This window comes from Onychostruthus taczanowskii, unplaced genomic scaffold (assembly GCF_017590055.1).
Source record: "Onychostruthus taczanowskii isolate IOZ18803 unplaced genomic scaffold, ASM1759005v1 scaffold2, whole genome shotgun sequence".
NCBI lineage: Eukaryota > Metazoa > Chordata > Aves > Passeriformes > Passeridae > Onychostruthus > Onychostruthus taczanowskii.
In genome coordinates this window covers 1,022,471-1,047,870 of record NW_024499239.1, presented here as the reverse complement: position 1 = coordinate 1,047,870, position 25,400 = coordinate 1,022,471, and the positions used below count along the sequence as shown (strand labels likewise).

Here is a 25,400-nt window from a genome sequence, read left to right as displayed (position 1 = left end):
GTTTTCAGAAGCCATTTGGGTAGTATACTGCTCACAAATATCAACTACAAGCCATTTATGTTGCATTAGGAACTTTCTTCAGAGGAAATTGCCTCACAAGAACCAGGGGTGGAAAGGATTGGCACCTGGAAACCACTTGCTTCCATCCTCTGAAAAGTCCAGCTACCTGGACCTTCAGGATTGCAAAGCAATATTTGGTGGTTAGACTTCAAACTGTTCAGAAGTTTGCTGAAAGAAGTAACAAGGAATAGTAATCTGCAAAATAGTTCGAGGAAGAGGATGGTGACAATAAAGTTCCTTGGGCTGAATTTCTTCCATCCACAAGGAAGTTCCTAATCAAAATGAGGTATGTCAGAAGGAAGGACAGCACCCAGGAACTGGAACAATTATCATGCAGGAGGCTAAGGTTCAATCTGCGGGCAAGTACTAAGTGCTCAAGTTAGTCCTGCTCTTCTGACCTTGCACATGACAGCCTGACTGGTGCACTGAGTGCCTAATTTCTGACCACTGACAAGGGTTTTTAAGAAAAATAAGATTTTTTTAATTAAAAGGGAGAAAAATGTGTATTCTTAAATTATCCCATGACAGGTAAACAACTTCTACTGAGGCGTACATATTGGTCTCAAAATCAAGTTCTGTCAATCAAGCCTTCCATGGCAGAAGTTGACAGACTGAGTCCTTTGACTGTTTTCTTCACAAATCATTGCAATAACAGACAATGGCAGGCATGAAAGCAGCAAAAGCAACTGTTTTCATAGTAGTAATTGTACTAAAGTCTTGTGAACTGATTCACAAAATCTTCCTCTCCCCATCCAAGGCAGAAGCAAGAACAACTGCCTGCTTAAACTTCCAGTTTCTAAAAGTTTTAAGTCCTACCAGTTTACCACCCACCTCTGTCTTAGTAGTCACACCAAAACTGGTGTGTGTTTCTCCCCATCTCGTCCTTGAATTCCAAGTTTACATAACCAGATTAAGTGAAACCCCAAATTTGTCATTCTCATGCACATTTCAAATTAAAAGTTAGCTACTAACAAATTTAAGTGCTGTGGACAAGCCACTTTCATTCCTAAAAATTATTTAGGTATTCAAACCTGCAATTCCTGCATGCACTATAAAAAAACTGCAACTTCACATGGCAGGTGGTAATACAAACTAAATCCAAGCCAATCACATGTTAGAGCAGAGAGGCTGGAAACTATGAGAACACTTTTTATATCCAATATACTTGAGGGATTCCCACAGATTCCACTGAAAGAGCAAAGACCCTTACACATAGAGAATAAACTGGCATTCACATACCAACAAGCCAGAGAGCATGTTTTGGTTTAAGCAGAGTAATCTTTACAAACACAAGAACACTGCTACCATCAGTTCTTTCTCCTGTTCTCTGCTCCAGCTTAGCAGCCAATTTTTACATCTTCATCCTATCACATGGTTCAGTTATTTTGCATAGAATGGGCAGAAAGCAAGAAACGCCACTATTACAATGTGCTTACTTCAAAAAGCTTGCTCAGCATTAGATTCCACATGCAGAAATAAAATGAAATAAACCTCAGTATTCCAGTTTATTTGTATGTCAGTACCTGTATGTTTCCTTATATGACCACACAATGGAAAAATACATTTTAAAAGCTATTTGACAAAACAATCACAAGTCTTATCACAACCACGGATTCAGTGCAATAATACACTGGAGCTTGCAGTTAGGTTAACTTGATGAATCAGATGCCTATCTCTACCTTACTCTTTGATATAAAGAGTAACTTGTTTATAGTGTACAAGGACAAAACACAATTCTACAATTTAACTATACAATGTTCACTCTTTAAACAACACAAAATATATTTACTAAGATCCCTGTTTTGTTTTCAACATCAAATATATATGTAAATCAACAGTTAGATCAGCAAATAATTTGGATTCCAAACGAACCACAGGTGAATTGATTCTATTCTGAACCAAACTATGTAGTAACAAAGTCAGGCTCTGCTAACTGAAATTACAGCACCACAACCATGAGCAGAAGCTGGTATTTGCATAGACTCACCCCATGGCCTGGGCAGATCGATCTCTCATGTACCTAGAAGGTCACTATGATCAAAACGTTAACTATGGAAGGCAAAACCAAGTATCACTTAGAGAACATTCCTGTGGTCTCACCACCAGACTTCTTTAAAATTGAGGCTGCCAAATTTTATGTCTCTCGTATTACATGAACTACACGAGTCTGACAGCCCTGGTATGACATCCCACCTCTTTGCCAAGATGCACAGAGCCAGCTGAGGTCCAGGAAAGCTGACAGCTTCTCCAACGCAAGCAGAACCACTGAGGCATATTTAACAACCAAGCAGATGCAGCTGCAGCAATCACAACTGCACTCTCACTTGAAGAGTAACAACTACAAAGAGTATCATCAGGACGATGGGACACCACAATATCAGACTCTCCTGACTGTAGGCTGCTGCATCTTCCCCACAATCAGAATAAATCCCAACAACTTCACACACTCCAGATGCTTGGGAAAAAAACCAAAAGTTCCAGTCAAAGTACGAAGAAAAATACAGGCCCCTTTTGGAAAAGGGTGTCTGAATAAGAGTCTCCACTCAGACCAGAATGGCAAAGCTGGTTTTCTGACTGACTTGGGGGAGGAGAAGAGTTAGAGGTGAGTCAGAGTCACAAGAACACATTTTGCTTAATAACCTACCATATGCAGAAAGAAACAAGATGCCAGTACTGGCACACTTACTTAGAAAGGATATATACAGAGAAATACCAGTCACTAGGTGCTTCTGACAGAGGGTATTTACAGACTTTCAGGTATTGGTTAAGTGCTTTAATGGCAACAGTGTATTTCTTACACAGAATAAATTCAGCCACTATACTTACACAAATACAAATCACCTGCTTTCACTAACTAAAGCCTCATGGGTAAATCAGAGTCAAGAGAGGCTTCACTTACAAGACAGGTGGGCACATCTGCTTTACAAGCACATGAATGAGTTGTCACAGTCAGCCTCATCTACAGCAGAGTGACCAGGAACAGGACAAGATATACAAGAATCATACCATTTTGGCCAACAATTGGTACTGTGCAATAAACCTCAGATCCCATGCTCCCTCAGATCATAGTAAGGGAAACAAAGTTCATGGACCCCACCACTGTCTCCACAACCTGCACTTCCCTTTACTCCATCTGCTGAGGAAATTATCAGTTTTGGAGAGAAATGAAAAGCTGTATGTTGGTGAACTGTAACAATGGTTTCCCTTTCTCAGTCTGAAAAACCTACCTGTGCTTACACAGAGAATGGGGTACAGGTCAGAGTCCACAGCGGTTTTGTTAAACATTTAAGCAGATTCAACTTAATGCACTTTTCCAGACCTTTTGGCTGCAGATGTTAGCCCACTATGCTAACACAGGCAAAATCTGCCTGGCTGTGAAGGACACCTTCATACCAAGCACCAGCTTCCACTTCAAGTGCTTAAGTATTTAAGACACTATTCCTCACATGCACACGCTCTTTTGCATGCACTCTTCACCTTTCACCATCAATAAGATAAAGACATTTTATTAAGAAAAATCTTAAGCTTTTTGGAAAAAAACATTGCTATCAGTCCTACTTGATGACAACAGAAAGCCATAGGTGAAGATGTGAGGCATAGAAATGCAGGCACAAAATTCCTCCTCTACTATTTCAGGATTAGAATGTTAGAATACTGAAAAAGGATACTATTCTTAAAATACTGTTAAATAACCTAAAAAAGAGAATCATAAATTTAAGATATTGTCACTGCAATACAATCCTTCAGAAGCTACTTCCAGGATTCCTTTAGAAATAATTACTACTTTCATCTAACAGAGACCCATATGCAGACTGCTGCATCCAGCATTTCGTCCTGCAGATTTTGGGGTATTTTACCTTTCTTACTGAAACAATCACAGTGAAGCTACAAGTTAATGTGAAGCCATGGCCATTTGCTTGTTTGGAAAAACCTCTGAATCACCAAAAGACTGAGGTAGCAAGAGGCAGCCAGCCCACTACCACTCAAATTATGAATTTTTACACAGTCACTGATTCGCTTGCCCCTGGTGTCTAACTCTGTGCTTGAGCACAGGATTGTGCTTGTTTGTAGGTCAAGTTAGTCCTGTCTACAAACAGAGTATTTATTACAATTCAATAATACATTCAAGTCAGTAACTGTGTTGGTTTGAATACATTTTGCAATAGTAATTTCCTCTTTTTTTTCCCATTCTAGTTTTAGGTAATCCCCTCTTCCATAAAGAGAAACAAATTACACTTCTTCCTTTATCACCTTTAAAGATTTGATTGATATTTCCTTTTAATTTTGTAATCAAATACTGGCAGATCCTGTTTCAATATTTTAGCTTAGCTAAAGATAGCAGGATCAGAAAAGATGAGACATAGAAAAGCAATACCTTAGCATGCAAGGATCAATGATTGAAGATCACTTCAAATACTGAGAATAGCAAAAAGGCCCACTAAGTAGAGGCCCTTTATCATTCCCAACTCTCCATTTGAAGAACTGGAACTTGATAGTCCTTTCTAAACTTCTAATAGAAAATGACATATTACACTAGTTTTGCCAACACAGCAACCAGCCTTCCAGGAAACAGTGTGTCACCAACATATGGAAACTACATGAAAGGGGTTTTTTGGCATTTGTCTGTCAGCCTGGTATGTCTTTAGCCTTAACTATGGAAGCCACTAACACTTCGGGGTTAGCTGTAAAATTTAAAACACAGGGAACATGAAATCAATGACAATACATGTTTATCATTCAGTACAAGCACCAAACCTCACTCACAAGTACTATCACTTTCTAGGTAATTTTTACAACAAAAAGGTTTACTTTGAATCACTTTTAAGCAAATAGCCTGAGAAAATGCTAATAATCTTTTCAACCTCTAAGCAGTAAAGAATAAACTGCAAGTGTCACATATAAAAGCATGTTTCTATGTTCATGAAACAAACAACTTCAAGCAATAAATCTGGGAAGTTATTTGGTGTATAACAGCAACTTACACTAGGGCATAGTAGAAAGAAACATACCTCACAAACTAAGTACTTATTCAAAGCACAAGCCTTTCAGAAGAGACAAGTTGAGGCTCAGTTAGATTAGTCATGAAAAGCTCTCCGCAGTGGCATACAGCAGAGTATAAGAAATCAGCGAGAGTAAGGGAAGAACTAAAATAAAACAAAACCATAGAAGCCAGATTAGAGAGAGTCCTCTCACAAGATTCCAAGTTTCAAAGATCAGTTCAGCCACGCAGCAATAAAAGACTCAGGCTGAGGAATTTTCCTTAGACACTCTGCCAGCACTGCATCAAAAACTCCCTGCATGCTACCAACAATTCAGGAAGTTTGACAAGGACTTCACAAGTTTGACAAATGCTATTTGTAGACAGGTCTTTTCTGTAACACTTTGGATCATGTTCACACTGAGGGACAAAACCTGTAGCAAACAAAATAAGCACACCTTTGCCTGGCCAGATCTGAAGCAAGAGGAGGACAGACTTACTCAACTCACTTTTTTTGCGACTGAGGAACTCAGAAGACTTTTAAACCACAAACTATTGTTTTTGTAAAGCTGCGGGCTACCACAACTCCAATACAGTCCAGCTACAAAGTTACTTCAGAGCAATTGCTGTGGCCAGGAGTTCCTGCAGCCTAGGGCCATTAGTGCTGTCTGCACAAGGCTCCACAAGGTGCTGGGCACTGAAGGCATACAGGTGGGGCCATGGCAAAACACTGAGCCTGTGCTCTAGGTCACAGAGAAACACACACACGCGCGCGCAGGTGTTTCCCCCACTGTCTCTGTCCTTCTCCTGTGTATGACAAATTACAACATACAGTTCCCTGGAAGAGAATTTTACACTGAAATGTCTGCAGAGCAGCTTGGATAAATGTAATCTTAGCCTACCTTCAGGCAGCCTAAGAAAAGAACAGTTGTTTGGAAGTCATACTGCAACAGGTTATATAATTATTTATTTTGCCTCATGGAACTAACAGTTCTCCCTCACCTTTTTTAAGGGATATAAACTGCAGTCTCTTAACTCCTGTCTGCTACAGGCAAGTAAAGGTGAAAATGGTACTTCCAAAAAACTGAAGACTTTCCTTTACTAAATTAATTTAACCACATCATATAATTAATCTGGAAGTGTATAACTTGCTGCTAAACCTATTTACTCTAGGCTTCTAAATTAATCCAAGATTGCAGGAAAAGAGGGAAGAGAAAAAAAAAACTAGAATACATTAGTTATGTGAAACAGTGTTAAAGGTACTGTCACCGTCTGAAAATATTTCTTTCCCCGGGCTATAAAAGAGTTGTAATAAATACAAACAAGTACATTTTAACAAAGTCAATTTAAATGTGAAATTACCATAGTTATATTAAACTTCACTGTAACATATTCATAATTTAAATTACGCCATCTGAGTGATATGTGCTCACTGACACTTTTAAACACAGACAAACCACTGTGTTTGAGTACACAGATTAACAATTGAAGAGTTAAACATTTCAGAGTAATTTCTCTTTTTCAGTGAGAACTTTCTTGCATTCATTTAAATTATTCAGTTCAATGTCTGAGTTTTCAAGCTATAAAGAATGAAGCCAACTGAAATCTCTTAACAGATCACAAAATTAAACACCTTTTTTTTAATGCAAAAGCCTCCAATATTTCAGAAACAATGTTAGGAATCTAAGGTATCCAGTGGACAGTGTGCATCCAGTTGGTGATACAGAAGTATTACAAGAAATGATGCAGTTATCTTAGAAGTGAGAATTGATAATGCATCATTATGGAAGAAGGCACAGAGCATCAACTCATTCTTTTGCCTTTAGAGAAATAGGTGATAACTGTTACATTGCTAAGACATCCTTTTAGCAATAGAGGCTAAATGAATAAAATGATTGCTCTTTGAAGAGGAAACAACTCTTTCAGCTATCCCATGTTCTTGCATGACAAGCTCTCTATACCAATGAGCTTTTTAGCACTTAAGTTCTTCAAGGTGTCAAACTACTTTGGCAAATCCAAGTTTCTTTCTGCCTTGCAAAACTTAAGTGGATGGCAATAGGCTTCAAACTCCATCTAACACACAGCATAATACAGCTCCACAGAGTTACCAGTGGAAGAATACGACACTGGAAGAGCCAAGACTTCGGCACTACACAGTTTGTCATTGAGATCCCACCTCACAGCCTCAAATACTGACTACCAGTTCATTGCACTTATCATCAGAAAAACACTGTCAGAAATTTAATAGGAAAATAGAGAGTTGACCACCTACAGAATAGGAATAGCTGTCTCCAGGTTATAATCATCAAGGCTGAGAGAACTGGGATTATTCAGCCTGGAAAAGAAACGTCGGGTGACTTAATTGCAGCCTTTCACTACCTGAAGGGAGCCTACCAGAAATATGGAAACTATTTACAAGAGCATGTAGTAACAGGCCAAGGGGGAATGGTTACAGACTGAAAGACAGTAGGTTTAGATTAGACATTAGGAAGAAATTATTTACTGTAGGGTGGTGATAAACTGGAACAGGTTGAATAGAGATGTTGTGGATGCCTCACCCCGGAAGTGTTTAAGGCCAGGTTGAGGTGAGGCTTTGAGCAACCTGATCTAATTGAACATATTCCTGCTCATGCCAGGGGGGTTAAACCTGGATGACAAAACAAAAACAACACACAAAGATGCAGAAAACAGAAGGAACTAAAGCAATAAGTATACAGCTATTGACTAGGAGGATACTCAGGCTGATACTCACCCTCAGCACCACAAGCATTCTGCATTCAGAATCACTGGGTGGTGAATGCTGCCGCTGCTCAGCTGGCACAAGGGACAAGGCAGGGTATGTTAACCACAGCCATCTAACAGCCACATGCTAACACCATCCCCAAAATAAAAGCAACACCAGTGGAAGTTTGCACACACAGCTCCTTTCTCCCCTGCTGTGCCAAGCCTGCCTCATCTCATCATTGGCTGCCTGCCTCATCTCATCTTTCCTTGGTTCCTAGTTGAACTTGTTATGGCTTGGTTATGACTTTAAGGATTTCTTAAAAGCTGCTCTTTAAGGTTACTCAATACTGAGCTCTGGACTGATGTTTCTAATTCATTACTCCCCATTTTGCCCATAACAGTCTCTCTCAGGGAGATTAACATACTTTCACTCTATTTAAATACAGTGCAAATATCTCCCTGTAAAAGAAGTGATCACCAACCATCTGCCCTCCTTCTCCTCTCCCGTTCAGAACAGATCCAAATTTATCTTCTCTTTGACCCATCCATTCATATTTTGTAAACTGATTAAATCTGCAGTCTGCGTGCTTTCCTGAACAGTTTTTTTCTAATTTGTTGCCTACTACTTTTGACTGCTAGATTCTTTTCCCTAATGAAAAGTTTTCCTAGACTAAGGATGCTAAAGAGTGCTGCAGGAGCAAGCTGGCTATACATGGCAGCACCAGGCACAGATCACTGTAATCTTTTAAGAGTTAAGCTGACAGTTTGAACATATTGTTCTCCTTCATCTCATTTAACACGCAAGGGGTAAAAAAGAACATTTTTCTTCAGAAGCAAGATTTGAAAATTTCATATTAAAAGCTCCTACTGCAAGTTCTCTAGCTGAGGTATTTAATGTGTTATTTCTTGAATGAAAAACAGATTGTCCTTTTATACCCATCTATAAAGCACTCAAAAGTAAACTTTTCTTTGTCTTGATCTTCCCTTTACCTCTGAACCACCAGGAGGAAGAGGCTGGTCTATGAGAAGCAGTCTGTCTGTCCTCCCTTCCTGAAATGGCCCATGAAACAGTTATTTAAGTAGAAATTTCTTTTTCATTTATAAGGAAATCATCAATACATTAAACTGTGACAAAATTGTCTTCAACTACTGATATAGATGATATAGAAGAGTAAGTAGTTCATAATCAGTTTGAGAGTTGTAGCACTCACGTGGAGGATGCTTTATGGTACTGTGCAGATTTCCGAACCATTTATGAGGGGACCCCCCTTTGGTTCACATAAATCACATCATAGTATGTGATGTATGAATTCTGTGCTGGACATTTGCAGTATCATTCCTTTCCCTAGGATGCAAACATGAGCTCAAGCAAATACCTAACACTGCCCCAGACAATTTAACTTCAGTGCTGTAGTACAAATACCACACAATCTGAGTTAAGCAAAATGTCTGGGAAGTTGTTGCAAACTCAAATACTTCTTTCATAGGCTTGGAGTTATGTGATTTATAATTATTTTCATTAAGAGTTCAGAAGTGTAAGGTTTCACAACTATAAATGAAAAATTCACATACTTGTTTAACTTGAACATGAGATTTGTATAAAAAAGCATGATGAGGAAAAAAAATTGTCTCTCCTGTCCAGCCCAGCTTACTTTAGCATACCTTGAACACTGCTTCATTCTCTCAACTACAGACAGCATGCTGTCACCAGTGCAGAATGTGAAGAAAATGAGAAAATCCTTGGGATACTTGGCAGAAAACCTGGGTTTGCATCATTTGGCATGAGAGGCAGGAAACGCTTCCCTGAGTGGGATGCTTTTAGCAAAGTTCTTGGTAAACTTAAGGTCAGAATCTGACTGGATTAGATGCAGTCTTAAGGCCAAAGCTCCCACCTCTCTTCCAGGCACTGGTAACCCAGCCCTCTTGATTAAGGCAGAGAGCCCTAGAGATGTGAAGAATGCCAGGTGCACTTGCTCTTACCTTTCTTCTTTCAATTCTTCCATTTCAAGTTGTAAGCATCAAGACTCCCAAACTAAGCTTTGCACGCATCAAACCTTTCTTTAACCCTTACGTTCCAACCCAAAGAAAGAGAACTAAAAATAAAATCATCCAAATTTAGCAAGTTACCCAGTTTTCAACAAGTTTAAAATTAGCTCATGCAGATCAGTACCCTACACCAGAACTTGTTTATACTGGACTTTGATCCACAGATGAGTGCTACCACTTAGCCTAAGAACAGGGTAAAAAGTTCCGATAACATCTGTAAAAATTGCCATCAACTAAATAGAAAAAAATAAGACAGGTATTCCTCCTTTGGGATAACCCTGTTCAGGATTAGGGTTAAACTACCATCTTTCAATTTACCAGATCACTGCACTATTGAGTAATTTATTTATTTATTTGGCTACCCAGGGAACTGTTTGAGTTTCAGGTTAAGCACATTCTGTTCCACTTAAATGGCAACATGCCAAATCCATTTAAATATTTAAACATTAACCTCAAAGTCACTGGTTTGCAGAAAGGCAGCCGTTGGCCAGAGGGATTAAATTTTTCTCTAGGCAGTATCATTGAGTACAAAGGCCATTCTGCCTCTTTCTGAAAGTAATTTCTGGAAGAGCTGAAGAGCCTGGAAAAGATACTACAGCACTCATAATCACTTCAATGACAGACTTATTCGAAAAAGTGCACAGAAACACTGTCTGAAAATTTGACATTTTCCCTTTCCAATACTACAGATTAATCTTCTGTGTTTAAAAATGCTACTCTTTTGCTGAATGAAAAAATACAGGGTTGCTACAGTTACTTGTAATAGTTTTATATTGTATGGTTATCTGGTTATTCAATGTTACTTTGAGGCACAAAGTAAGATGAATTTGCCATCTAAGACTTCTCTACAACAAAAACAGAAAACAAAACTTATACACTGAAAGACTATTAACAGTTATGATATTTAAGAACCTGTTTGTAAACTGTTCCAAGTGTTCACTCATAAGTAACAGAGATGGGATGGACACGAATACTGCATTTTTAAATGTTTTTGGGTTTAGGTGTTTTGGGTTTTTTTGGTGGTTTGGTGGTTTTTTTGGTTTGCTTTTTTTTCTTTTTTTTGGGGGGAAGGGGGGGCAGGTGCGGCTAGGGGGGCAGGGGGGTGAGACCATCATTGCAGGAAGTTCAGGGAAGGAGCCAGTCCACCACTTTGCAACTGTGTTGTAAGTCACTTTCTGCTACCTGCAGACCATGATTAGTCCTGGAGATTGAGAAATTTAATTCTCTACAGCATCTAACTGTATTCACATTTGACAACCACAAGCATACTTTTATATGAAGCTATTGGTGGGCAACACAAAACCACCACCAACCAGCCATCAAGAACACACTGCAACTGATTTTTTTTTTCCTAGAAACCTCTTCCCCCACATTTTTTTTAAGAACAAAATTCCACACTGCCCCTCCACGGGAAGCTTGCGTTCTCTATGATTATAAATAAGTAAGCAGTTTTTAACAGCAGCTTTAGTCTGACACCAATCAGATAAAAACATGCACTAAATATAACTTACGTAGATACTATGGAATGACCTCTACAGAACCAGACATCTTCTACCAATGATATGCACCCCACTCCAGATTAGAGAACAGAAATACTGATCTCAAGGTTTGCCACGCAGTTTCTACATGGCCTTCAATAAGAAAGCAGAACAACTGGAAACATCTGAAAGCCTGTGATGGAGTGACCTTGTAGAACACAAAGCTCTCCTGCTTATTTTACACTGAAAATAGCCCATTGCAGGGGAAAAAACCACCCCCACCACACAGGCTTACTATATTTAGGTGACACCTTACCAACAGGGTAACCCCTAGGAGAGTAAAGGCTGGAGGCATGCCCACATGCCAAGCTACACCACTGAAGTGTCAAATGTTCTGCTGGGAGAGCTGCTCTAACCACTGCAGTTTCTTACTTTCACTCTTCTCAGTTTTGAGTACATTACAGTAGTTTCTTTCAAGGCTCCACGGTGCTTATTTTGTCTAAAAAGTGCATTTTTTACAAATGTGTTTTTGTGACTACAGCTGTTGTAGAGTAAGGCTCACACACCAGCACAACAGTTTGGTGACCTGTGTGAGGCCAGCAGTTCAGCTTACTGCAATAAAGATAGCTAGGCACCAAGGGGAAGAATTACAGTCCTGATTGCCACTAGGCTGGGACAGGTGGAAAAAGCCGAATGCTAAAAAACATCCAGAGACCCCAACTAACACGGCATGCACCACCACCTCGTGCTTGAAGCACCTGCCAACAGTCATCTGGGCAAGCAGGGAAGCTACTGGTCCAATACAACAACAAAAAACATGCTCAATACTTTTCTTGTTGAAGTAATAGCCAAAGCTGCAATACATCTTTCAGTAAAGGCAGCTTTTAGCAAGACTTCAGAAGGTCTAATGATACAGCCTCTGCATGTTGGAAACTGAAGACAACTCCTATTCAATTATCACCTTGCAATTAAAGTATTAAATGAACTACCAGCTCAAGCTGGCCGAAATTTGGAGCCAGACTTTAACTTCTTCCGTGTTGAGACGCAGCTTGATTAAAACAGAGAAGCATGAATAAATTATATCAAATAAAACTATTATGAAACCTATGAGAAATCTGTAACACAGAAGACTGACTTTATGGTATTTGACTTTGGAGCCCACGTGCTGAGCAGTAGGACACTTTATTACACAAAATCTATGGCACACAAACCAAAACAAGTACAGAGCAAGGAAAGAAAGGTAAAGATGAGTCCTAACCACATACAGAAACTTCTCAGATATCTTGATCTGTGTGCTTGTGCAATAAAGTAGAAGCAAGCTTTTACCACAAGCAGTGTACATAACAAAATGGATGTCCAAAAGCATGTCCAATCTCATGAGAAAACTGCCAAGCTCACAATGTTTGTATTATCTGCTATTACAATATCAAGGATCTACAGAGCACAAAGAATCCTTAGGTGAAGCAGTGGTCTGCACAGCTCCAAATGAGAAGCTATTCATTACACAAGAGCAGAGCAAGAACATTCACTCTGTTAGTACAGACTGAAGCACACAAAAGTAGGTGACCTTCCCAGCCGCTTGGCAAGCCTCTGCCGTCCTTCCAGGCAGATACTGAGAGTGCAAACACCTAAAGGCATCCAACTGCCCAAGGCCACTAACCTATGCAGATTGCAGAACCAGCCTTCATTATCTCCTGGCATCAAGGTTCTGGCTGATTATAATAATGTGTCAGGAGACAACACCCAGACAGTTCAGTTTCATAACACTCAACTACAACAATTCCTCAACAGGCCCCATGAATTGTTTATGACAATGAAACAAAGCAGAGGAAACACAGATCATTACAGGGAACATCCGTAGTTCTGAGATGCTTCTATACTGAGACACAAGTAAGGATGCAAACAGAGCAAAATATCCAAGAAATTCCTCTCATTCAGGGAAAGCTTGCAAAGGAACAACTCCAGCAATCCACCTGTAGATGCAAACACTTTCATTACCTAAAACTCAGCAACAAATAAAATTACTCATACAAAATCAAAAGAAGCATCAAAAAAAGTACACGGTAAGTAAGTAATCTACTACGTGATATAAAAATAATTCTCAGACAATTCTGGCAACAAATTCATTAAATCAAGTCACATGTTATAACATATATGAACTATGAATCATACCAACAGATTTTATTCCAGCACCTTTGGGCTGCTGATGGCAGCTGCTGCTAACAGAGACCTGAAAAGGATGAAATTTGACAGACAATAAAAACAGTTCATGTACCTTCCACACTTCTTGAAAGATAAAGGATTAAGAAAGAAGTTCCATAAGTCTGGCTTGTAACACTAAATGAGGAACAAATAAAGCATACAAAATAACATTCTCTTTGGTGGAAGTCTGCAGTAGACTTCAGCTCCTGCAAACTTACACCTGAAGTATTACTGAGATGATATAGCACCATATAGGCTGCCCACTTAAAAGTATCTGGTAGAGAACACACCTGAAACATGGAGTTGTTCAGATAGTACTAACAGAAAGAAACACCAAATTTCTGCAAATTTTTGTAGATACCTTCTAGATATCTACAATGTAATAAAACGGTCAAGTCAGCACCAAGGGCGTCTTGCAGAGGTGAAACTGGCAGGCAAGCCATGCAATTAGGTAAGATTGCAACAGTGAAACAGCAATCAATAGGCTTCCCAAGATTAGATAGTAGTCAGCCACAGAGTAATGGTTTAAAAACCTCGATGACTGATGGACGACTGATGGGAGAACAGCAATAACCAGTGCACCCATCAGATGAGAGCGCACTGCAAGAGACAGAGCCTGCTTACACTGCCAAGAACTGCTAGGCCAGTACATCCAGAAATGGTCTGCATCACACAGCCATCAACCAGCAGCATCAAAGGTGAGCTGTCCTGCAACTCAACACAGACACAGTGGAGGCAGCATCAGTGCTTCACATGCTTAGACAGCATCAACAAAGAAGCCACATGGCCATTAAGAGCTTCAGCCAGGAGTCAGAAATAATCACACACATGGCAGAACTGAAAAGATTAATGTCCTTCCACCAAAAGGTGGAAAGGAACAGTTCAATACAAGCACTCCTTTTCTTCTTTTTTTTTTCCTCCTCAAATGAATAAGCAGAAAGAAGTGGCGAGTCAAAAAGAGACATACAATAATTCAGTAATTGTTTGAACACCAGCACATTTGCAAAACTAAAAGATGTCAATCCTCTTAGAGGAAATCACAAAGTCCACATGCAATGATGGACAAAGCACCGTCTAGTTTCAGCCAACGCTTTTACAGAAAAAACTTCAAACCAAAACGACAAAAAAGGAGGACAGGATCACCTGCAGCAAACTGCACTGAGCCTTACATAGAGAGTCTGTACATGGCATCAAAGACAACAGAGGAGGCTTTCTCCAGCACCCTAAGTACGGTTGTCCAATCTCTACAGAAAATTTTCTAATGAGCCAGGCTAAATGTCTGTGCTGAAAAACAGTATGAGAAGACAGTTTCAGTGCTGATTTCAGAGAGGAGCTAAACAAGCCACTCTTTCAGTACAAAATGTTGAGAACAATGTATACTCCCAGGAATTAAGATAGATGATCACTAATAGAAGTTAGTTTTTACATTCCACAAAGTGACAACTCTAATACTGCATACACCTTGCTGCAAGAATTAGTTCTTCAAACAACCCATCCTTTCAACCTAGTGGGTTTATTTAAGCTTTAATGTGTTGTCAGCTCCTTCACCAACCAACGTAAGCTTTCAGACAAATGTCGGCAGCAAATCAAGGTGCAACAGTTTGCTTTTTATTACATTTAGTTCTCCAGTTTCTGGGAAAGTTATACACTGATCTAATGATGGGACTGTATTTTCTGAAAACTGTGATGTTTAAGTTTGCTAACCTCAAAGAGCACAATTTAAGTATGAACAAAACCAGTGCAAATCTGCAGAAGGTTTAACAAATGTTTAAATAAAGCCAGGTAATGAAGATTTTAGGGAAGTTCATGCTTTGCAACAAGTAAAACTCCATCAATAGAATACCGGAAGAGTTTAATCTCCATAGTGTCATCACTATGACACTATGTCATCTCCAGAGTGACATCATTGCAGATGACATGACAGTCCAAAAAGCACTGCCTGTGGCAAAGTGAGTATTAAAAGCCTCTCAAATCCAAACTTCAAGTTATTCTTCAGGGTTTTTTTTCCCGAAAGAACATCACAAAGATTCAAGAGGACAGCATACTGACACTATTAAAGTTTTATGTTGCTTTGTAAGTTAAATGGTGAATTAATATTGATATAAATAATCCTAATATTGGGATGCATGCTGCATATTTGTTTTCTGTATCAACCAGTATCTCCCAAAATGAACACCTACACAGCTTATTTCCAAATATTCATGATGAATGACTTTGCCATAAGCTGTCTTTTTAATTGAGCAACTTAAAGACCAAGATAGACACAAGCAAACTACCCGTTTGAAATATAGCCACTACAGAGAAGTGACATTAAGTAACACAGAATTAAAGACATCAAAAGTAATAAAATAAGCAGGAGAAGAAAATAAACAAAGCAACTCAGAGTGAAAAATAGATTCAATTTCAACAATTTCCAATCAAGCAATCCCTTATATGCCTCTAAAACTGGACACCCAGTTTAAAAATAACAACAGCTGTGTATTGTTGCTTTTGCTCCACAGAGTGGAAGTTGTACTGACCACTGCAGAGCACAGGTTACTAGAACTCCAGAACTTTTAAATAAAGCTTGCAAAGCCAAACTTCCAGTTTAACACACTGTATATATGCCACTTTTCTACAGAATAATTTTTATCAAGCTATTACTTCTATCCACTAAGCAGTCTTCCAATTATTCACCATTTACCAATATACCACTAAAAATAGTCAAATTTCATGCTAACTTCACCCAGAAAATTTGGAGATTTTTTTCCCCCCTCAAACTAAAAGTAATGCTAAGGACATCTGACACATCAAAACTTCATAAAACTGGATGAAATGACAGGCTCACAGGGGAGCATGTGAGAATTTCTTACAGCAAGAGGCAGCATTCAGAAAACGGCAGAACTATAATCTTCTTGCAACTCAGAGCTGCAATAAAGAGCTATGGTCCTGCTCAAGGGCAGAATTAATCATCTGATCAGCATCATTTCAGAGGCAAGGGCCATCAACAGTTCACTTTAGATCAATTTCCTTGAAGGTCTCAGTGTTTCATCTGAAAGAGTTCAGTACCAAAAGCAGGTACAATTGCCAACTAACTTCTATAACACTTGCCTATAATCCTGTAAACGGCTCACCATCCATCCTAGTTCAAGTTATTTCTTTCCTTAAACAAAGTTATTTGCTAGATTACCCAAAACAGGTTACAGAACCTCCAGCTACAGATTTGCAAGACTCAGCTGCACACTGCAATGTCTGACCTGATCTAGCACAGGCTGTAGTCCTACTTGTTTGGAGGCTGGAAGAAGGTATTTCCCAGGCAAACTGTAATTCTGTAAATTAGAACACCTTTTAAAGAAAAATACAAACCTGAGGAAAATATTATGAAAGTACTTCCTGACTTCCCTTTTAAAGTCACATCACTGGTACTTCAAATACCTCTAATAACAATAGCAAAAAAAAAAAACAAAAAACATTTCGCTGCCACTAAAGCATTTGAATCAGATTTAAGAACAAGCAACTCAGATCTGCCCAAGAACTGATGATTCTTGTAGACTATGCATTCACAGGATGTGCACTGTGCATAAGCCAGCACAGCAGCATCTTCCATTTATATCTCCAATTTATAAATGGTGTCCCACCATGGTCTTGAAACAGTTCAGTGATCTTACCTTTAGCATCCTCAGGTAAGAGTAATCATATTTGAATCACTAGAAGCATACAGGTAAAGCACCAAGTAAAATAAGAAAGGCATATCCATGTTAATTGTGAGAATGGGCACACAAAACATAGTTAATGGACAACTTATAGTCTTTCTTGTTTAACAGTAGTTTATTCATCAGCTCATAGTCTTTACCACCGTGCCCTCAGACTACCCAAAGGCATACAGATCCTTAGTTCCCAAACTCTCCTGAAATGACGATGCAGCAAAATCCTCCTATATTTAAATTCTTCAGTCAAGATTATTCAGTCTGCTGCAATCCAGCACTAGAGACATGACAAGGCAGCAGCCTCAGCTACAACTCCAACAGGGGATGAATGGAGGCAAAACGCCCTCTCTGACACTTGCAGCACCAACTACCCACACTCATCCAAGAGTAGAGTCACACTCTTTCAGGAGCCCAGTGATGTTAATAATTTCTTTTTTGGCCAGTCGCATACGTTTACAGCTGATCTCAGAAAGACAAAAGGAGCACTATTTCACAGATCACTCCACCCAGACCTCACTGGTGTCAGATAATGCTATCAAACTGAACTAACAAGCCCGGAACACACTATATGGACCTCATACATGGACAGGAGATCAGGGAAAAAACCCATATAATGTATCTACAACGTCTTTTTTATAGTAATGCCAATTCCTTCTTCAGTACTCTGGCTTTGCTTGAAGAAGGCTTGTCCATTTCTTCACTGACATGAACAGAGCAAACACAGCAGGGAAACTGACTCCGGAAGAATGCTTGTCCTATTTCTTCCTGTTAGACACAGTATAGAGAGTACAGAGTAAAAGACATTAGCCATGCTAGGAATACTAGCCACTAGAATGAAGTGCTACACCACACACATTCCAACTGTTTCACCCCACCTCAGGGATTCTGCTGTACAGCCGATGATCACTGTTACTCTGAGCACACAGACAACTCTGTACACACACTCACAGGGATCTGCACTAGAACTAGCTCATCAAAACCCACTGCGGGTTACAATATCTCAACTCCCAGTGCCTTAACTGCACTAGTTTCATTTCCCTGCATAATTACCATGTTGCAATATTTAAATCCACATTTCTATTAAATGCAAAAATAGGCTAGTTTTAATTTTTAAAAATAGTTATCTAAGATTGTAAAAGAAAAAAAAATGGTGAAATGTTTAAGTATTTGAAGATTGCTGAGCGTACACTGACAACTTAGCCAAATTGGAAGGGCTCAAATAAAATCTACGGCTAAGCCAAACAAAATGACAGACATTAAGGGAACCATCTAAAGTGGAATGACAACAGACATTGGGGAGTCAATACAAGTGGGCAATTCACAGATCACATCAAAGTCATCCACTAAGAGCAGTTTCAGTTTTTCTTGATGCAAAAACAAAACAGAGTAGTAACTAAAGCAGTCTGAGTTAATGTAAAAGGATTAATGCAATTCATTCAAGGGAAGAAGTCCATGAAATAAAACTGAAGTTAATACAGGTGCTAAGGATGGGAAAAAGGAAATTTCCCACTGACATAACTTTTTGGCACTGAAAAAGCCCACTCATGTAGAAAACTACAACTCATAATTAATATAATATTTTTACTTGGAGGACACAAAATTATCAACTAGCACTGACTTTTCTGTCAGATAATAAAGCATACCTATGCACAGCATACTCTGTGGAATCATCTCCCCAACAACAGAGAAAATAGGAAAGCAGAAAACCATTCTTCCCATGCCTCCATCAGAGCAACAACTGAGTCTAAAAACATCTTCATACATAAAATCAGGAAAAGCAAAAAAAACTCCACAGTGCAAGCACTCCCTTAAAAAGAAGTAGGCTGTTATCATTCCCACTTTAATGTTTGCATAGAGCAAACTGTACAACAGCCAGTTCCACAGACAAACACTGAAGAAGCCCTAATTCTTGCAATCAAGTAAAGCAGAATAAAGAGCATTAACTTTTCCACCTTTAACTCCAAACTACTCCACAGAATAAGCATTTCACAAACTCACCAGGTAATTCTCTAAATTAAAGGGATAAAGGCAACTAAAAATGCTTGATTTTCCCAATTAAATGGTAAATCAGGATACTTCATGAAACTGAATGAATAGAACAAAATTACTTGAACAGAAACAGGGACTTAGGGCAGGCAATCACTTCAGCAGCTTCTGTTGAATCATGCATACCACACGTGGCACTTCTGATCACATAATCTGATCTCATCATCAAACAAACTACAGCACTGGTGCACTTTCACATCTTGTATGAATATGTAATATGCCACACTTCTACACAAAACATATACATTTATACATGTACATGGCACATATATATGCATAAAAACATAAGTACACCTTTATTTCTGTAGATAAAAAAAAATCAGTCCCACACTATCAGCTGGCTAATCTGTATTCCATAGTTCCTATTACAAATCTTAGCAATTATTTTGCTAGATTGTTGAGACCATTAGCTACCCGACATGTTAAATCTCAGCCCAACAGTAAATCCTAGAAGATTAAAAAAAAAAAAAAAAAAGCCTCCTTAGAGTTGACATTTTTGTACAAGATTCTTGGCTCTGCCTAAAAAAGAAACCCACTTCCAACATATGTGGTTGAAGACAAAAGTTTGAAACCCCAAAATGCAAGAGTTAGAAACAGAAGCTCCAAATGCATTTAGTCATTACTCTGTCAAATGCTGACTTTTTCAAGGCCTTCACACTGCACTTCTGCAGTCAGTCAGTTCTCAGATATTGATTTCAGCTGTAAGTAAAACACATGAGAATAAGGAACAATTATGCATCCGGCTTCCTATTTACTGAATCACAACTGCTCAAAAATATCATGAAACCACATTAAGGGGTTAGCTACTAAAAATTTAACATTTGTTCAAATATTTTCAAGTTATGGAATCTTTGCATACAGAATCATGCTTACTCTGAATGCAAAATCACATTAGGTAAAGTTTTAGTATCAGATTTACCAGATTATGATCACTGTTTCAGCTACAGTTCTGAAGCAGACTGATCTCAGCCAGAAGTCAAAGCTTTGCAATATTTTAAAAGTGACTATATGAATTTTTAGCAGAGCCTTGTTACCACACGTACAATTACTCCATAAAAACAGAGCTCAAATGCAATCCATTGCTCACCCATGATAATTAGCACTAGGAGAACTAAGTTAACCCCAGTGGCTGGTGTGCAGTCACGCGAGCCAGCCGCTACAATGCTGCTCTGCAGTTCCACCAGAGCACGGTGCTTGTCACGAGGAATAAACAATTTTCAATACCAATCTTATTTAGCAATCCAGAGAGGGAGATCCATCATATTAGTTGTCACCATGCACTCTGAAAATCTTAGTGATATAAGCGATGATAATGACTTTAGAGAGACGTGTAACTGTGTACCAAATTAATTCAGAAAAAGAAGAAAGAAATTGATTACCCACTAATATATATTCAACAGCACAGGTATCATCCAATTTGTCAGACTTAGTGTCAACAATATTTTACATTATAGCTACTCTAAGACCTTACAATGCATAGGCAGTGACCAGTAATGATTTCTTTTACCTAAGTGAAAGTCATTCATCTGCCAGTGTGAGACTTCATCTTTCAGATAATCCCCCGGTGTGGGGTTTAACCAGCTGGACTGTCCATCACATCACAAGCATAAAGCAAACAAATAATAAAACCAAAGTACAGGCTTAGACCGCATGGCAGAACACCACCTACATACCCTAACCAGAAGGGGATGCTCAGTTCTCTGCTTGGATCATGCAGTAGAAAAACAGGCAGGGTGTTTTCACGGGGTTGTTTTCTGGGCATTTCTTTGTTTTGTTTTATTTTAAATATCTGCATTCTCTTGCCTTGAAACAATGGTATCAAGTTAAAGCTCAATGTCCTTTTCAAACTCTAGCTCTCCTCTCCTTGCCAACCTTGCATGGTATAAATAGCAGCAAGCAGAGGAGCGAGCATTAAAAATACCCCTTTAAAAACCTCAGGAGTGTTCGTGCTTGTAGTGCAGGACCAAAGCACTCCGGGTGCACGAGAGCGAGCTGTAGCACATTTTACACATATCAAACACGGTGTCAGTGTTCATCTAGATAGGGAAAAAAAAAAAAAAAAAAAAAAAAAAAAAAAAAAAAAGCTGCCACAGCAATATACAATTTCCGTACCTCTCAATATCGAAAACTCCAAACTCACAACCTGGGCCGGCCGAAGCTGTGACCCCTCAGCCCAGGGGCAAGGCCCCTCGGGGCGAGCCCCGCTGCAGCCGCACCTGCGCTGCGCCCCGAGGCCGCGGCTCAGCCTCACCTCGCCGGGGCCGCGGGAACGCGGCGGGCGGCAATTGCCAAAGAGCACAGAAGGAAAGCAGGCTGGAGCACGACGGAACGGCGGCAGTGACCCGCTTCCCCCGGGAAGCCGCAGCCGCGCTCCTCTCCCGTGCCCCGTTATCCGGCCACCCCGGGAAGCCCTCGCTGAGAGAGCGAGGAGAAAAAGACAAGGAAGAGAAGAAAGGGGAGCATTCACACTTCTGTAAAAGACAGTAAGTCAGCACTTACGGCGACACGCACACACTGCCCCTCACTTGTAGATCGGCGCCGCTGCAGAAAACTGCGCCGCGGCCGCTCTCGCCGCCGGCACCGCCCCCCCTCCGCCCCCGCGGAGGCCCCGGCAGCGCCGCGCCCGCACCAGCCCGCCCGCTCCTCGCCAGCGCCGCCGGCTTGCCGTTCGCGGCTGTCCCGCCCCGGACTGCGCCCCTTCAGCAGCCCCGCGCCCTCTCCGGGCCGTCCGGTGCGAGGCGCCGCCACCGTGTTCCGGGCGCACCTGCCCCGCAGCTGCTCCCCTCACCTGGCGCTGGCCGGGCGGCGGGGCCGGGCCGGCCCTGGGCGGTGCGTTTGTCGGCGGGGGGGCCCGGCCGGGCGGTAAGAGAGGCGCAGGTAGCCGAGCGGGGGAACTGGGTCAGCGGCTAAAAATACCGCACGGGATGGAGGAGGATCTGGCCGCTTCCCCGGTTGCCGCAGCCGGATCCTCCTGAGGGCTGTCGGCGGGACCGGGGTGGTGCGGGTCTTGGCGGATGGTGGGCCCTGGCCGAGCCGGGGCAGGCAGTGACCTTGCTCCAGCCGGGCAAAGTGCGCTGGTTCAAACTCACAACCGACGGCGACAAAACCCGCCTGGTCTCGTTTCAGTTCCTAAACCGCGTGTGGCTTCACGGCCGGCGCGCGGGGTGAGAAGCGTGGGATGCCCCGGTGCTGGAGAGCCGGGCTAAATCACCCGCCCGGGGCAGCGCCTGGGCCGGCCGGGCCGCATTCCCGCGGCAGGGCCCTGCCCCCGGCGTGCCGCGCTGCCATCCCTGCCGCCCCGGGCTGCTGCGGGAGGCGGCCGGCTCGCTCGCGTGCCCACTGCTGCCGACCCGACTGCGGAGAGTGGAAAAGAAGTTTATTCCTGCGAAGTTCCTGCAACATACTGCGATGCCCAGGGAGGCGGTGGAGTCGTCGCTCCTGGAGATGCTTAAGAGGCGTCTGGATCCGGTGCCTGGTGATCGGGTTTACTGGTTACAATGGCAGTGCTGGGTTGACAGTTGGACTTGATGATCTTAAAGGTCTCTTCCAGCCTCGAAGATTCTGTGAAGTCAACTGAGAGCTACCTTAGCAAAACAGTGTGTAACAACACTAGGGCAATGTCTATGTTACAACAAGAAGTCTCAGGAGGTTCAGGCATAATTTTCTTGATGGCCTAAGATGTGCAATGACAGTCTTGTGCTAAGTTTGTGTTTATGCAGAGTGATTTATAACGCAAACCAGATAGAAAGTGTGTGAGTTTAGTGACTGACCACAACTTCAGACTCTGCCATAATCTTTTTAGCATTCTGTCCATGGTATTATTTGCTACCACTTCTTAGGGCTCAGCATCCTGGATTTCAGTGGTAGTAGAGCCAGCACTTCCCTCCAGGATCTGTCCACTCGGATTTCAGTGGAGAAGGTTCATATTTTCGTTGTCTCCCTGACCCAGTGGAGTAGCTGCTGGGGATTTGGCAGTAAAGTTGTCTTCACAGTGGTGGCATTACCCATAATGTAAGGCAGAGAGGAAAAATCTTTTACTCATCATTGCAAAGCCCTAAGAAGTAAATTATGCCTATGTGAATTCTGGGGAAGAGAAGCTTCCAAATGCCAGCAAGGTTGGAGACACTTACCTGGCATGTCTGGTGCATGAGGGCACAGCTGCCTTCAGGCTCCCTGTGTGCCAATGTAGGAGTCTGTCCAGGACAGATTTGGTGACTCCACAGGAAATGCTTTCTTGACATCAAGCTAGTTCCCTGACCTTCCTCTCTGCCCTCCTCTACTATATACAGTTGCTGGCTATTTATATATGTGATGAATATGATTCAGAATTAAACATGCCAGGAAGACACTGCTTCTTTCAACCTAATAATTAGAATAGGAATACAGCATGATTGCTTTGTTTCATCACCACATGAAAGGGAACTATTTATTGTGGTTGGCTTAGTAGTAACAAACAAAATATTTTATTTCCATCCATGAAAAGCAATCTTGTGTGTCTTTATGGGCTTCATCCAAAGCATGCTGGAGTCAGTACTATTATGTATGGGTTTTCAGTTAGCACGTGATTGCAAATCTAGTAAGCTGGATCAGAGCAAGAGTGCTTTTGGGCTACAATGCTGAGCATTGTACAAAACTTGAGCACCCCAGGATAGTCTACATGGTGCTTCAGACCTTGGGAGGCAAACACTTCAGTAGCACAGCTGCAGCACCCTGGCATGAGTCTGCTGCTGTGGCTGAACGTGAGGAGCAACGGACATAGTGAGATTTTTGTGGTGTCATTAGGTTACTGCTCATGTGAAACTGAGTGATAGATAGTTTACATAGCCAGCCTTTTAGCAAAGTTCACAGGCATGGCTCCAACTGTATGTATCAAGGCTAATCTCAATTACAACTTAAAAATGCCTCTGTCTTTGTCACCGTGGGGATGGTCTGGAAAGTATCGACTGATCGCTACAGCTGAAAGCTTGTGGTGTTGATCTTTATCCTGCCAAAGATCACAGTTCATTCAGTGTTTGCTGCAGACATTCCACTCTGATGGCTCTTTAATTTTTCCTGGTTTTGTTGTTTGTCTAGGCCTTTCATACAGCAGTAATCAAGGAGAAAAATCAAATTGAAAACCAGATACTTAGATTTTTTTTTTTAAAGAGATAATGAGATAATGACTTTTGCTTCTCTGCCGTTTTTGTTTTTTTTTTATTCCTTACCTCTTCTGGTCCATGCATTTTTGAGTTTTATAAATGTAGGAGGAATACTGCAGGATCATGTCAGTGAATGTTGAAATTGATGGGAAGTGAGGAAAACAAGAGGGAAGAAAGATAGAATCACTTAAATAAGGAAGATAAATGAAAGACGGAGGATGACAAAGGAGAAAGTAGCCTGGATCCCAAAGTAGAATAAAACATGGGAAAGAATTTGAGACACCAAAGCAAGAAGTGAGTATCACAATAGATGGGAAAGGGAATAAATGAAGTAACAGGTCTTTTTTATGTTATTTCCCTGTTTCTTGTCCGTAGGAGTAGTCAGGAGCAGGCTCCACAAATGGCTCTGAAAGCTACTTTCAGATGCATTCATACTCCAAGATGAATGTATGTCTGTCTTTAATAATAAATATGATTGCAGCAGGTATAAATAATTTGAAATAGTACCAGGTAACTTGAATATCAATAACAGTAAAAATGCAGCAGCACAGGATGGCCCAGTCTGTGTCCTGCTGGTATCCAGGGTAATGGATGGTTTTGAATAGGTTATTAGGGAAGTCAGTTTCTGTTCCTGACTCTTAATGGTTGCTTGTGTACTTTAATATTATATGGTAATTGCCTAGAAAAGCAGTGTTGCAATAGAATTGAAATTTAAATTTCCCTACTCCCAGCTAGAGACCTTAATTGTTGTATGGCAAAGTGATGCCTTGCTTCCCTGGTCCAATGAATGTAGATTAGTTTGTTCAGAATAACAGACTTTCAGCAGGCACAATGAAAGACATTCCTCCCAGCTAGCCTCTGGCCTGGTGATGAAGGGAATTTCCTGGGAATTGTCAGATAGGACTTCTGACTTTGTCAGATAGGACTGTCGTCCTCATGACCTTCCAGGTCTTACATCTTCCTGTTTAGCTGCTGAGAGAACCTCTCCTTCCTCCTGTCATATTTTCGAAAAATGCCAAAATCTAGGCACAGACCCGACTGA

General features: G+C 40.9%; 1 protein-coding gene across 2 annotated transcripts in view; it reads right to left on the bottom strand.

Moving 5' to 3' along the window:
- Positions 1–22,660, bottom strand: part of MTUS1 (microtubule associated scaffold protein 1) — a 116,663-nt gene extending 94,003 nt beyond the window's left edge. The window contains exon 1 of one of the 2 annotated variants that reach the window (XM_041402555.1): positions 22,009–22,660. The gene's annotated coding sequence lies outside the window, so the exon portion shown is untranslated. Of the gene's footprint in view, positions 1–21,719; positions 21,942–22,008 lie in introns of those variants that run through there. The other variant, XM_041402554.1, reaches the window with a different exon arrangement.
- Between the last annotated feature and the right edge of the window lie 2,740 nt (positions 22,661–25,400).